At 39.4% G+C, this 11021-nt stretch overlaps 1 long non-coding RNA gene across 2 annotated transcripts; it reads left to right on the top strand.

Annotated features, from left to right (window-relative positions):
- Window positions 1-382: 382 nt before the first annotated feature.
- On the top strand, window positions 383-6858 carry LOC309378440. Of its 2 annotated transcripts, none has more exons than XR_014172074.1 (3): window positions 383-734; window positions 858-991; window positions 6717-6858. It is a non-coding gene; the product is annotated as an uncharacterized lncRNA (long non-coding RNA). The 2 variants fall into 2 exon arrangements; XR_014172075.1 differs by lacking the exon at window positions 6717-6858 and adding an exon at window positions 3106-3172 and having other exon boundaries at window positions 858-1008.
- Window positions 6859-11021: the final 4163 nt, after the last annotated feature.

The following is an 11021-nucleotide window of genomic DNA, read 5'->3' as shown; positions in this document are numbered from 1 at the left end:
CACAATTCTTCTGGAGCTTTCCAAGTCTGGTGGAGTTTACAAAGAGGACCAAACCTCAACACACCTCTCACGACTCACACAGCATTTTTAATGTTGCAAGTTAAAGGCCATTCTGTTCTCTGTGGGTTCTACCAACTCTAGAACTTTCTGAGTACTGTACAGTGTATTTGCTGTCCCATAGCAGCTGGGCTGACAAAATTTACATAAAAGTGAGGAGGATAGAAAGGGAGCAAATTCACACATCTATGGTTAAACTAGGTCATGGTTAGTGGAGGAATGAGGTCTTTCTCAACAGTTTGAGATTAATTGGAGAGAATGCCACCAACTTTGCTGCAACTGTTTGGCTGTGACAACTTGGGTGTATAAATAGATAAAAGTGTGAATTTAGTCTGTGTTTTTTATGCTGGTCTGTGACCGTAATAAGCTAAATTCATTCAGTCAGTCTGCGACTTTTAAATGAATGCTCCCCTTTCCCAGAAAGCATGTTTTATAACAAAGCAGTTGTCGGGATTCAAGGTCTCTGGCATTTATTTCTTAAATGAACTTAAAGAAATGTATTCTGGAATCAAGCCTCACCAAATGTTCATGCTATAATTTTATTCTGCCACAGATGCTTGCCATCTAGTTGAGGCTTCTGAGTCTGACACATTCAGTGGCTACAATGCAACTGCAGAAATGGAAAAGTTTAAAGGCTGAAGCAAGCATACATAAGACAGCACTGCAAAAAGATCATGGTAAAAACATGAGCCTCTGTGGACATATTCCTTTAATATTCCTTTATTGATTCAATTCATACCCTTCCCTCCTTCTGAAGGAGCCCACGGCAGCAATATGCTATCTTCCTGTTAACTTTCCAGGTGTGCAGGATCAGAACCATACTGCCTGTGATCATACATTCTTTCCATTGCCTCCAGCTTTTGACTTTCTCCTCTGGCTCACCATTATAGGAGGCTAAAATGATTGACTTTCCTCCAGAACGCACAGACTTTGAGTGAGTGTGCAGAGATGGTAAAAAAATAACCATTTTGACTTATAGAAAGGTTGATAAATAGGGCTGAACTCGATGGGGCTGAATACCTACATCAAGTTCTCCTTCTCCCTTCCCATTGCATCTAGGATCAATTATCCCACATCTTGCATGTCTCATTCCATGCTCCACATAATTAGCATGTATAGAAATACATGATGTGTTGATGTCATGAAATAGAGTCAGTGACCTTGTGATTAATGGAGGAGGAAATGAGACTAATTTAGCATTGGAGTGCTGGTTTTGGCAGTCACCTGTGTCAAGTGTAATGTGCAGCTCAGCCCAAATAATTAACTAATGCAGAGAAGAAAAATCCAACAAACCTGAAGGTTAGGGCAGATTTATAGAGTGGCTGAGCAGCACTCTTATCACATTAAATCACCTCAATCTTCCTCTTCCTCTCTCTCTCTCCCTCCACCCACCATTCAGCTAAGAAAAGACCACCAGCAGAAGCTAGCTGTGAAAGCGATGATTTGTTTGAGCCAATCATGAGCTTGATTTCTCCCCTCAGTCCCTCAAAGCAATTCAACTCCTGAGGTTACAGGCTCAGTTAGGCTTTAGCCAATTCCTAACCAAATGTGAACATGGGTGGGCAGCAGCATTTTGAAAAATAAGGATCCCCTCACAAACCAGTTCCCATCAAATGGGAACCAGAAGTATAGCTAGAGCTTCACTGGGGCTGTGTTCCCTTTGGCAGTACCAGCATCCAGGTTTGGCTATTATGTAAGATGCAAAGCAAGACAGACATTGAAGTGTGAAAAACCCACTGTGAATTTATATATCTGTCTTCACACTGATTGGAATAGAACCTTATAACTTCAGAGTTCATTTAGGTCTGCTGGGTGGACCTTGTGATTATTCTTTTACATCTCTTGGAAACAGGACTACAAGTTCTAATCACCAGTAACGGATGAATAGATTCAAATGGTAATGGCTAAATTTCAATCCTAAATTGTGTACTAGGGTGTAAGTATAATTGAACACAGTGGGAGTTACTTCTGAGCAAACATACATAAGATTGCATTGCAAAAAGATCATGGTAAAAACATGAGCCTGAGAACACATCCCTTTAATATTTATGGAGCTGTATGATGTACTTTTGCTTTTAGAGAGGGATACAGAACCTAAAGAACAATGCCTTGTTTCACTAAAGTTTGCTCTGACTAAATCCAATGGAATACAAAGGCAAATATCTTCAACAATGTTTACACCCACATTAAGATGGATTTTGTTACATGATCTTGATTACGTTTCTAATTGCCAGATCTTCACACCCTGCAATTGCTATCTAACAATTATTGCCAAAAACACACACATACCCTCAAAGGATGTAACAATGGATGAAGTTCCTTGTATTAGCGACTGACATACCTACTCTGAGTAAAGGCACTGTATCACTTATTAGCAGGGTAGCAAAAAAGACCAAAACAAGGCAAAACCTTCTCTGTAATTAGTGAGATATATCTAATGACTCATAAAGGAATTCTTTTCATTTGCTGCTCATTGTAAACACTGCTGCATTCTTTTAGATCATTCTACAAATTGCTGCTCAAAGGCATCAAATGGCTATAATGTCAGAGCCAAGTCGAACTCTCTGTTCAGTTGTTGCTCTGCCTATAGTTTGTTTGTTTGTTTGTTTAAAGCATTTTGGCCCTACAGAAGAAGCCCCCATGGTGGCTTGTTTTCATACCTACTTTATTACATTTATGAGATCAATAAGCAAGGCAGTTCCTGCCTGTAGGCTTACTTTCTAAAAGACATAGCACAAAAGGAAAAGGGGGATGAGAGGGTAGAGGGGAACAAGCAAACTTAGGCACCAGTTCTTAAAGATACATAGTTCTCATAATGACCTGCTGGAATGGAAAATAGTTCAAGGAGAGAAGGACCCAGCTGGAGCTGGACTCCCAGCAAAGCCATTGGAGTGGTCCTATGTAACAAAAGGTACATTCACACCATTCTTGGAAGATAGAAATGGCTGAGAGACATTTCATCTTTAAATCAGTTGCTACCACCATCATGTTGCAGTCTGAACATTTAGCTTGATGGAATGCTTGCTCCCAAATGACAGTTGAAGAAAGAGGAGCATGATGGAATTGGAGAGCCCATGGAGAAGCCCAGCAGTCCCATCTCTCCATCTGCTGCAGACATGATATTTTATATATATATAATATTTTTATTGATTTTCCAACACATATTAAACACAATACAATACACTATACAAAGACAAACAAACACATAAACACACACAGATATAATTTCAAAACCTTCTTTTCATAAACATTGCTTCTCCGACTTCCCCACACCTCTCCTTTCTGCATCCCTATTTCCAAATTTCTTTCAGCAAATCCTCACTTAATTTAACTAATTACTCTTTTTTCCCCCCTTCTCTCTTACCTAATCATTTACAGCTGTAATCCTCTTTTTTCTCTAACCTCAACATTTTAGCACTCATTAATTTTATAATCATTCTTAAGATAAACTTTAAATTTCTTCCAATCTTCCTCCACCGTCTCTTTTCCTTGGTCACGGATTCTGCCAGTCATCTCGGCCAGTCCCATGTAGTCAATCACCTTCGTCTGCCATTCTTCCAGAGTGGGTAGTTCCTGTGTCTTCCAATACTTTGCTATAAGTACCCTTGCTGCTGTAGTAGCGTACATAAAAAAAGTCCTGTCTCTCTTTGACACCAATTGGCCGACCCTGCCCAGGAGAAAAGCCTCTGGTTTCTTATGAAAGGTACATTTAAGTACCTTCTTCATTTCATTATAGATCATTTCCCAGAAGGCCTTAATCCTCGGGCATGTCCACCAAAGGTGATAGAAAGTACCTTCAGTTTCATTACATTTCCAGCATTTGTTATTGGGCAAATGATAAATTTTAGCAAGCTTGACTGGGGTCATGTACCACCTGTAAATCATTTTCATAATATTCTCTCTTAAGGCATTACATGCCGTAAACTTTATACCGGTGGTCCATAACTGTTCCCAGTCAGCAAACATAATATTATGACCAATGTCTTGTGCCCACTTAATCATTGCTGATTTAACTGTTTCTTCTTGTGTATTCCATTTCAGCAACAAATTATACATTCTTGACAAATTCTTAGTATTGGAATCTAACAATTCTGTTTCTAGTTTTGATCTCTCCACCTGGAAGCCAATTTTCCTGTCTTGTTTATATACCTCCATTATTTGATAATAATGGAGCCAATCTCATACTTTAAACTTCAATTTCTCATAACTCTGTAATTTCACTTTTTCATCCTCTTGTTCTAAAATTTCACAATATTTTGGCCATTTAGATTCCATATTAAGTTTTTTCACCTCCTTAGCTTCCATTGGCGACAGCCACCTTGGGGTTTTATTTTCCAACAGATCTTTATAGCGAATCCAAACATTATATAGAGCTTTCCTAACAATATGGTTTTTAAAACCTTTATGAATTTTTACCTTGTCATACCATATATATGCATGCCAACCAAACCTAGTATCGAACCCTTCTAAATCTAAAATGTCTGTGTTCTCAAGAAGAAACCAGTCTTTCAACCAGCAGAAAGCTGCTGATTCATAGTACAATTTTAAGTCCGGCAGGGCAAATCCCCCTCTTTCTTTTGCATCCGTTAATATCTTCATTTTTATTCTGGGCTTTTTGCCCTGCCAGACAAATTTAGATATATCTTTCTGCCACTTCTTGAAACAGTCCATTTTATCCACAATCTGTAATGTTTGAAACAGAAACAGCATTCTAGGCAAAACATTCATCTTAATAACAGCAATTCGGCCTAACAAGGAAAGTCTCAAATTTGACCATATTTCTAGATCTTTCTTTACTTCTGTCCAGCATTTCTCATAATTGTCTTTAAATAAGTTCACATTCTTAGATGTCATATTAATCCCCAAGTATTTCACTTTCTTGGCTACAGTTAATCCAGTTTCATTCTGAAACCGCTCCCTTTCATTAACTGTTAGATTTTTCTCCAGTACTTTAGTTTTTTGTTTATTTAACTTAAATCCTGCTACTTGACCAAATACTTGAATTAACTCTAAAACTCTTTTCGTACTAGTGTCTGGCTCTTGTAGGGTAAGTACTAAATCATCTGCAAAAGCCCTCAGTTTATATTGTTTAGCTCCGACCTGAACCCCTTTAACCAGCTGGTCCCCTCTTATCATATTTAGCAAAACCTCCAGAACCCATATAAAAAGTAATGGGGATATTGGGCACCCCTGTCGTGTCCCTTTTTCTATCCGAAATTCTTCAGTAACCACATTATTTACAATTAACTTTGCCTTTTGTTCAGAATATATTGCACCTATACCATTTTCAAAACCTTGGCCTACCCCCATCCCTTGTAGATTCTTCTTCATAAAACTCCAGGAAATGTTATCAAAAAGCTTTCTCCGCGTCCACAAATATCAATACTGCCTTAGTATTTGTATTAACTTCTAATAACTCCATAATGTCTATTATATTTCTCACATTGTCTGATAAATGTCTTCCTGGAAGAAAGCCAGCCTGGTCCTTATGAATCTCTCCCACCAACACTTTTTTCAATCTTTTTGCCAAAATGTCTGCAAAAATTTTGTAATCCACATTAAGTAATGATATAGGGCGGTAGTTCTTAATCTGGGTCTTTTCAGCCTCTGTTTTTGGTATAAGTGTAATGTATGCTTCTTTCCATGATTCAGGTGCCTTTTTCCCCTCTAGAATTTTGTTACAGACTTCCTTCAAAGGTTGTACCAACCATTCCTTCAAAGCTTTATAATATCTGGAATGCTGCAGACATGATCTTACAGCACTTGACATACAACAGACAGTTTGGATCAGAACTTTAAAACGGTCAACTAGTACAGAGTCCTAACAGGTACATAAGAGGTTTCCTCTTGTCTCTAGGTTCCATTCAGGTCTGCTTTAGAATAGAGAGCCAGTGTGGTGTAGTAGTTAAGAGCAGTAGACTCATAATCTGGTGAACCGGGTTCGCGTCTACGCTCCTCCACATGCAGCTACTGGGTGACCTTGGGCTAGTCACACTTCTCTGAAGTCTCTCAGTCCTACTCACCTCACAGAGTGTTTGTTGTGGGGAAAGAAGGGAAAGGAGAATGTCAGCCACTTTGAGACTCCTTCGGGTAGTGATAAAGCGGGATATCAAATCCAAACTCTTCTTCTTCTAGGAAATAGAACAAAAAATGTTAAAAGAACCACAAGGGCTTTCTTCTTCAAAATTTAACTATCTAAAATATTTCCCATACACCTCTCACACAGAGAATACTAAGTATGGACAAAAAATGTTGCAGATTTTAGATCAATTAAGGACAATAAATAATAATTCCATGCTTCTTTTTAAAAAACAATAATAAAATTAAAGCCTAAATTTTTTGATGGTTTTCTTTTCCCAAAATATTGGAATATTACCCCTATCTGGCACAGCTGTGTTTACACTTAGCTGTGTTGGATCCAGTGAGGTGTGGCAGTCAGGGCAATTGGCATCTACCTCCCAACTCTTGGATATCTGGCATCTGTTTAGGGAAGTTGTTAATATTTGATGCTGTATTGTTTTTAACACTTGATTGGGAGCCACCCAGAGTGGCTGGGGAAACTCAGCCAGATGGGCGGGGTATAAATAGTAAATTATTATTATTATTATCTGTACACTCAGGTTGATGGCCAGAGTGATTTTTCACCACCTCTTTTTAAGACAGGAAAGAAGAAGCTGTGTTTCTCCAATGGACTGCAATTCTCATTATCCCTAGCCACCATAATCAAAGGCCATATATAATGGGAGCTGGAATCCAACAACACCTGAAGTACTATCCCCATCCCTGCTTTAGTGAGAAAGATGTGGATAATTATAAATGTGAAAAATAATAAAGTGCTGACATTTGTTGAAATTTATATTAATTTGCATTTATTGTGTTTTGCATTTCTATGTAGCTCCTCTGCTCAGCAAAGCAGAAGACAAGTCTTTGTGTTGATTTTATGTAGGTGTGGGGTGATCGATTATGCATCCAGCTGGACTGTGGGTTTGGGAAGGTGACACATTCTAAATTACCAGACACCGTTTCTAAATTTCAAGAGACAAAAATGTGATAAAACAAGAGAAATAAAGAAATTGGCTTTTTGGAGGATTCTCTCTTCCTTCAGCCCTTCTTAGGCTGTCGGTAAACACAGCCTGGCAAATGACAAATGGTTGTAGTCAGAATGTCCTTTATGGGCACATTAGTATTCTAAACATGCTTAGATCCTGCATAAAAACCAAATTTACTTCTGTCAGTTGTATTTGAGACATTCTACCTCAAGTGAATGGATGTGTGTAACCCTCTGTTTGCCATAGCAAATAAATGACTCCATAGAAAGAGGATACAATTCACATTTCCACACTTGATAAAAGCATAGGTTGTCGAGTTGAGAAAATATGAATAGTGCTACAAAAAACACTTTGGTACTTCTGCCATATTTTTAAAACAAATTCAAGACCTTGGATAATTCAGAGAAGATATATTTGCACAGCAAGCTATTCAGATATTGGAAAGCGATGAAACAGACGGCTAGCAGAGGCATAGGTAAACCAGTGTGCCCATATAACATGAAAATTGCCCTAATAAAATATTTCTAATTGAGAACATAGAATGCTTCCTTATATACCAGGTCAGATCACTGGTCCATACAGCTGAGACTATTGACTACTCTAAGCTCTGCTGGATCAGGCTAAAGGCTTGTCTAGTCCACTATCCCATTTTCCACAGTGGCCAATCAGTTGCATATTGAAAGCCTGCAAGCAAGGCATGTGACCCACATTATTTCAAGATTATACAGTATTACTGTTCCCCCACAACTGATATTCAGAGGTATGCTGTCTCTGAACCCGGAGATATAATGACATAGTTTAACTATGTGGAGTTCCAAAAAGTACTTCCCTTTGACTTAATCTTCCTTAAGCACCATTCAACCTCACTGGATAACCCTCAGTTCTAATATTATAACAGAACACCTCGTTTCTCTCTCGCATACACTTTCTCTCTCCCTGTCCACTTTCTCCACACCATCCATGAATAATTTTGTAGATTTCTACATGTCCCCCAATTCACCTTTCACCTCCTAAACTTAAAAAAGCACCAAATATAACTTTCATTTAGAGAGGAGCTGCTCTTGTCTCCTGATGGTGGATCTTCAGGAGCTTTCTCATCACTTGGTAAATGATCTTTAAATGGAGAAGTCAAGGACTGACCCAGGGATATTCTTCTCTATGATGCAGCTAAAGTCCTAGGCATGCAGAAAGTATCTTTCTTGAAGATCAGAAATGGAACAGAAATTGGAGCAGAGGTGGTCTTCTATTTTTATTCAAATCAATATCGTTTATTTGTACAAAGAAAATGAATAAATTATTATGATTATTTATTGAATTTATAAACCACCCATCATCTGAGGATCACAGGGTGCTTTACAGTGTAATGGGGAGATATCACCCAAACTATTTATACACCTAAGTCCTGTTAAGCCATTAATTCATTTAAAAATTCTCTCTCTCTCCCTCCCTCTCTCTCTCTTTCTCTCTCACTTTATTAATCCTTTAAACTTTTAGTGCTTTTTGATTTCCCCTAGGATGTTCCTGGGCTTCTGCCACTCACTGGGAGAGGGGACACTGCGAGGGAGATGGGTGCTGTTATCATGCAGGCAACAGATTGATACATGCCTCTCCTATCTATCTGTTGGAAGCTGGAATCATCAAACTAGGCTTGGGTCTCATCACTTGATGCATGGCTGCTTGCTAGGCCGCTTCCTGACCCACATACTAAGCCGCTTGCTGATAGGTCAGCTGTTGCTGACCCTTTGCTCCCTCAATGGTTTGTTCCCACAGTGGCATTTCAATATAGGTCTGCACATTCCTCAGGACATGGCTATAACAGATAATTTGCATGTAAGGATAGGCTGTCACAGAATATCCATGCACAGAACCTTAAAAATCTCCTCTAGTCAAATGATTTTGGCAAGAATCCTTGCACACATTTAGGTAACAGTCATCAAGACTAAAAAAAACAAGTGATGCATATGCATGTGTGAACAAGACCATAGATGTAGTTTACTTGAAATTATACTGGGTTTAGTTTCCAAATTTGTCTTTTGCCATTGATGGACCACATTAAATGGCTTCTATTCAGAATCACTTGCATATTATCAAACCATTTGAAATCCTGTTTATCTCCATTAATGATGACAGATTTTAAAAGAGCTCAGGTACCCATTTACAAGATCAGTTAGCAAACATGACTGGAGACAGATACAATCTAAAGAGGGCTTACAGTGCTGGATGGGGCCCAGGAAGCTTTGTCAAATTTCTCTAGCTACAGACAAAGACAAATGAAGAGGCAGGAGGGAGGCAAGGAGTAGTGAGGGCTATGGTCTTAAGAACACAAGTAGAGCTCTGCTGCATCAACCCAAAGGTCCATCTAGTTTAGCATCCTCTGGCCAGCCAGATGTCCCTAGAAAATCCACAAACAGAACTTGAAGGCAAGACCTCCTGAATGTGACAGCCCTCTCTTGCAGTTCCTCTCCAGCAACTGGTGCTCAAAGGCACACTGCCCCTGTATCTGAAGTTTCCAAATCCATATAGCTACATGGCTGGTACCCACCGACAGACCAATGAAATTTGTCTGATCCATTTTTAAAGCCATACAAACTAGGTGCCATCATATGGTAACAAACTCTGTAAATTAATTTTGTATCATGTGCACAATCTGTCCTGAATCTCATGCAAGTCACTTTAATTAGATGATATTGAGTTCCCGTATTATGACCAAGGTCTGTCTGTCTGTCTATCTCCTGAACACCTCCTGAATGGCTGGAGAATTTAAGTTCTTTCATGGAAAATATTCAGTGAAATGTGCATCCCAATTTTACCAACCTTGACTTTTGCATGCAACTGTTAATCCGATTTTAATGTTATTTTAATAGTGTGGATGGAAGGATTGGTCTTGGCCCCAACTCCCTCCAGTCCTCCATCTTAGCCCATTGCTTTTCATCCTCCATCAGGATGCTGATGAGTGTGCATCAGGGGAAGAGGGGCTGGAGTCTGACTTGCGAGAGGGGGATAAGTGATTTGTGGGGAACTGTATCAGCCAGCAGGCAAGAGGCAGAGGCAGAGGAGTCTTCAGAGCTGGAGGATGGAGCACAGGATGGGACAAAGGAAAACATGGCTCCTCTAACTTTCTTGATCAGCAAGAGAAAAGAAAAAACAAACAAAAGCAATACAGAACGGAACTGCGTATCTGAACATCCATTCCCATGACATCCCATGACATCCATTTACTGTGGAATGTAAACACAGACACGTGACAACAACAATCACACATCTGCAGCACGGGGGAAAGAATTCCAACAGCTGCCAGGCTCTTCCCCATCCTTTCCTGAACCACTGCCTCCCAGAACCAAGAAGGGGTTGAAAAGGGATGAGCAGAGGATGTTGCCATGCAGGCACAGTCTCTGGCTGCCTACACACAACCCATCAGCGAAAGGTATATAAACTATTGGAGGGGGAGGAGTCCCCTGTGGCTGCAACTATTCCATAGAGTGTAGACCTGGGAATAGCTGCTTAGATGTTAGATTGGTGTGACTAGGTATCCAGAGCTGTAGAAGCAACTGTAAGCATTGTTGTCTTACAATAAAGTTTGTCCTCTTCTGCAACTATTTTCAACCAGTAATCACGTCACTGGCACAGTTATCTGTTACCTTAAGTGTGACTAAAACTGGCAGCATTATGAATGTGCTGTGAGACCTTTTTAAATATTTCATCTTTCTGCAACCTAAAAAAAGAACCATTCCTAAAACACATTTTAAAATAATTCCCATTGTGTGATCTAACTGAAAATCCCCAAGGCTGTTCTCTTATGCACAATGACTTGGGCGCAAGCCCCAGTGAAGTCAGTGCACACATTCCTATGCAAGGACTGCAAGTCTTTAGAAATAATTGTCTTTAATTTGTATAAGGAATTTAACAGTGAGACCC

Source organism: Podarcis melisellensis (genome assembly GCF_964234715.1).
Source record: "Podarcis melisellensis genome assembly, chromosome: 9".
NCBI lineage: Eukaryota > Metazoa > Chordata > Lepidosauria > Squamata > Lacertidae > Podarcis > Podarcis melisellensis.
The sequence above is the reverse complement of the archived record's forward strand: the minus strand, read 5'-3'. Positions and strand labels throughout refer to the sequence as shown.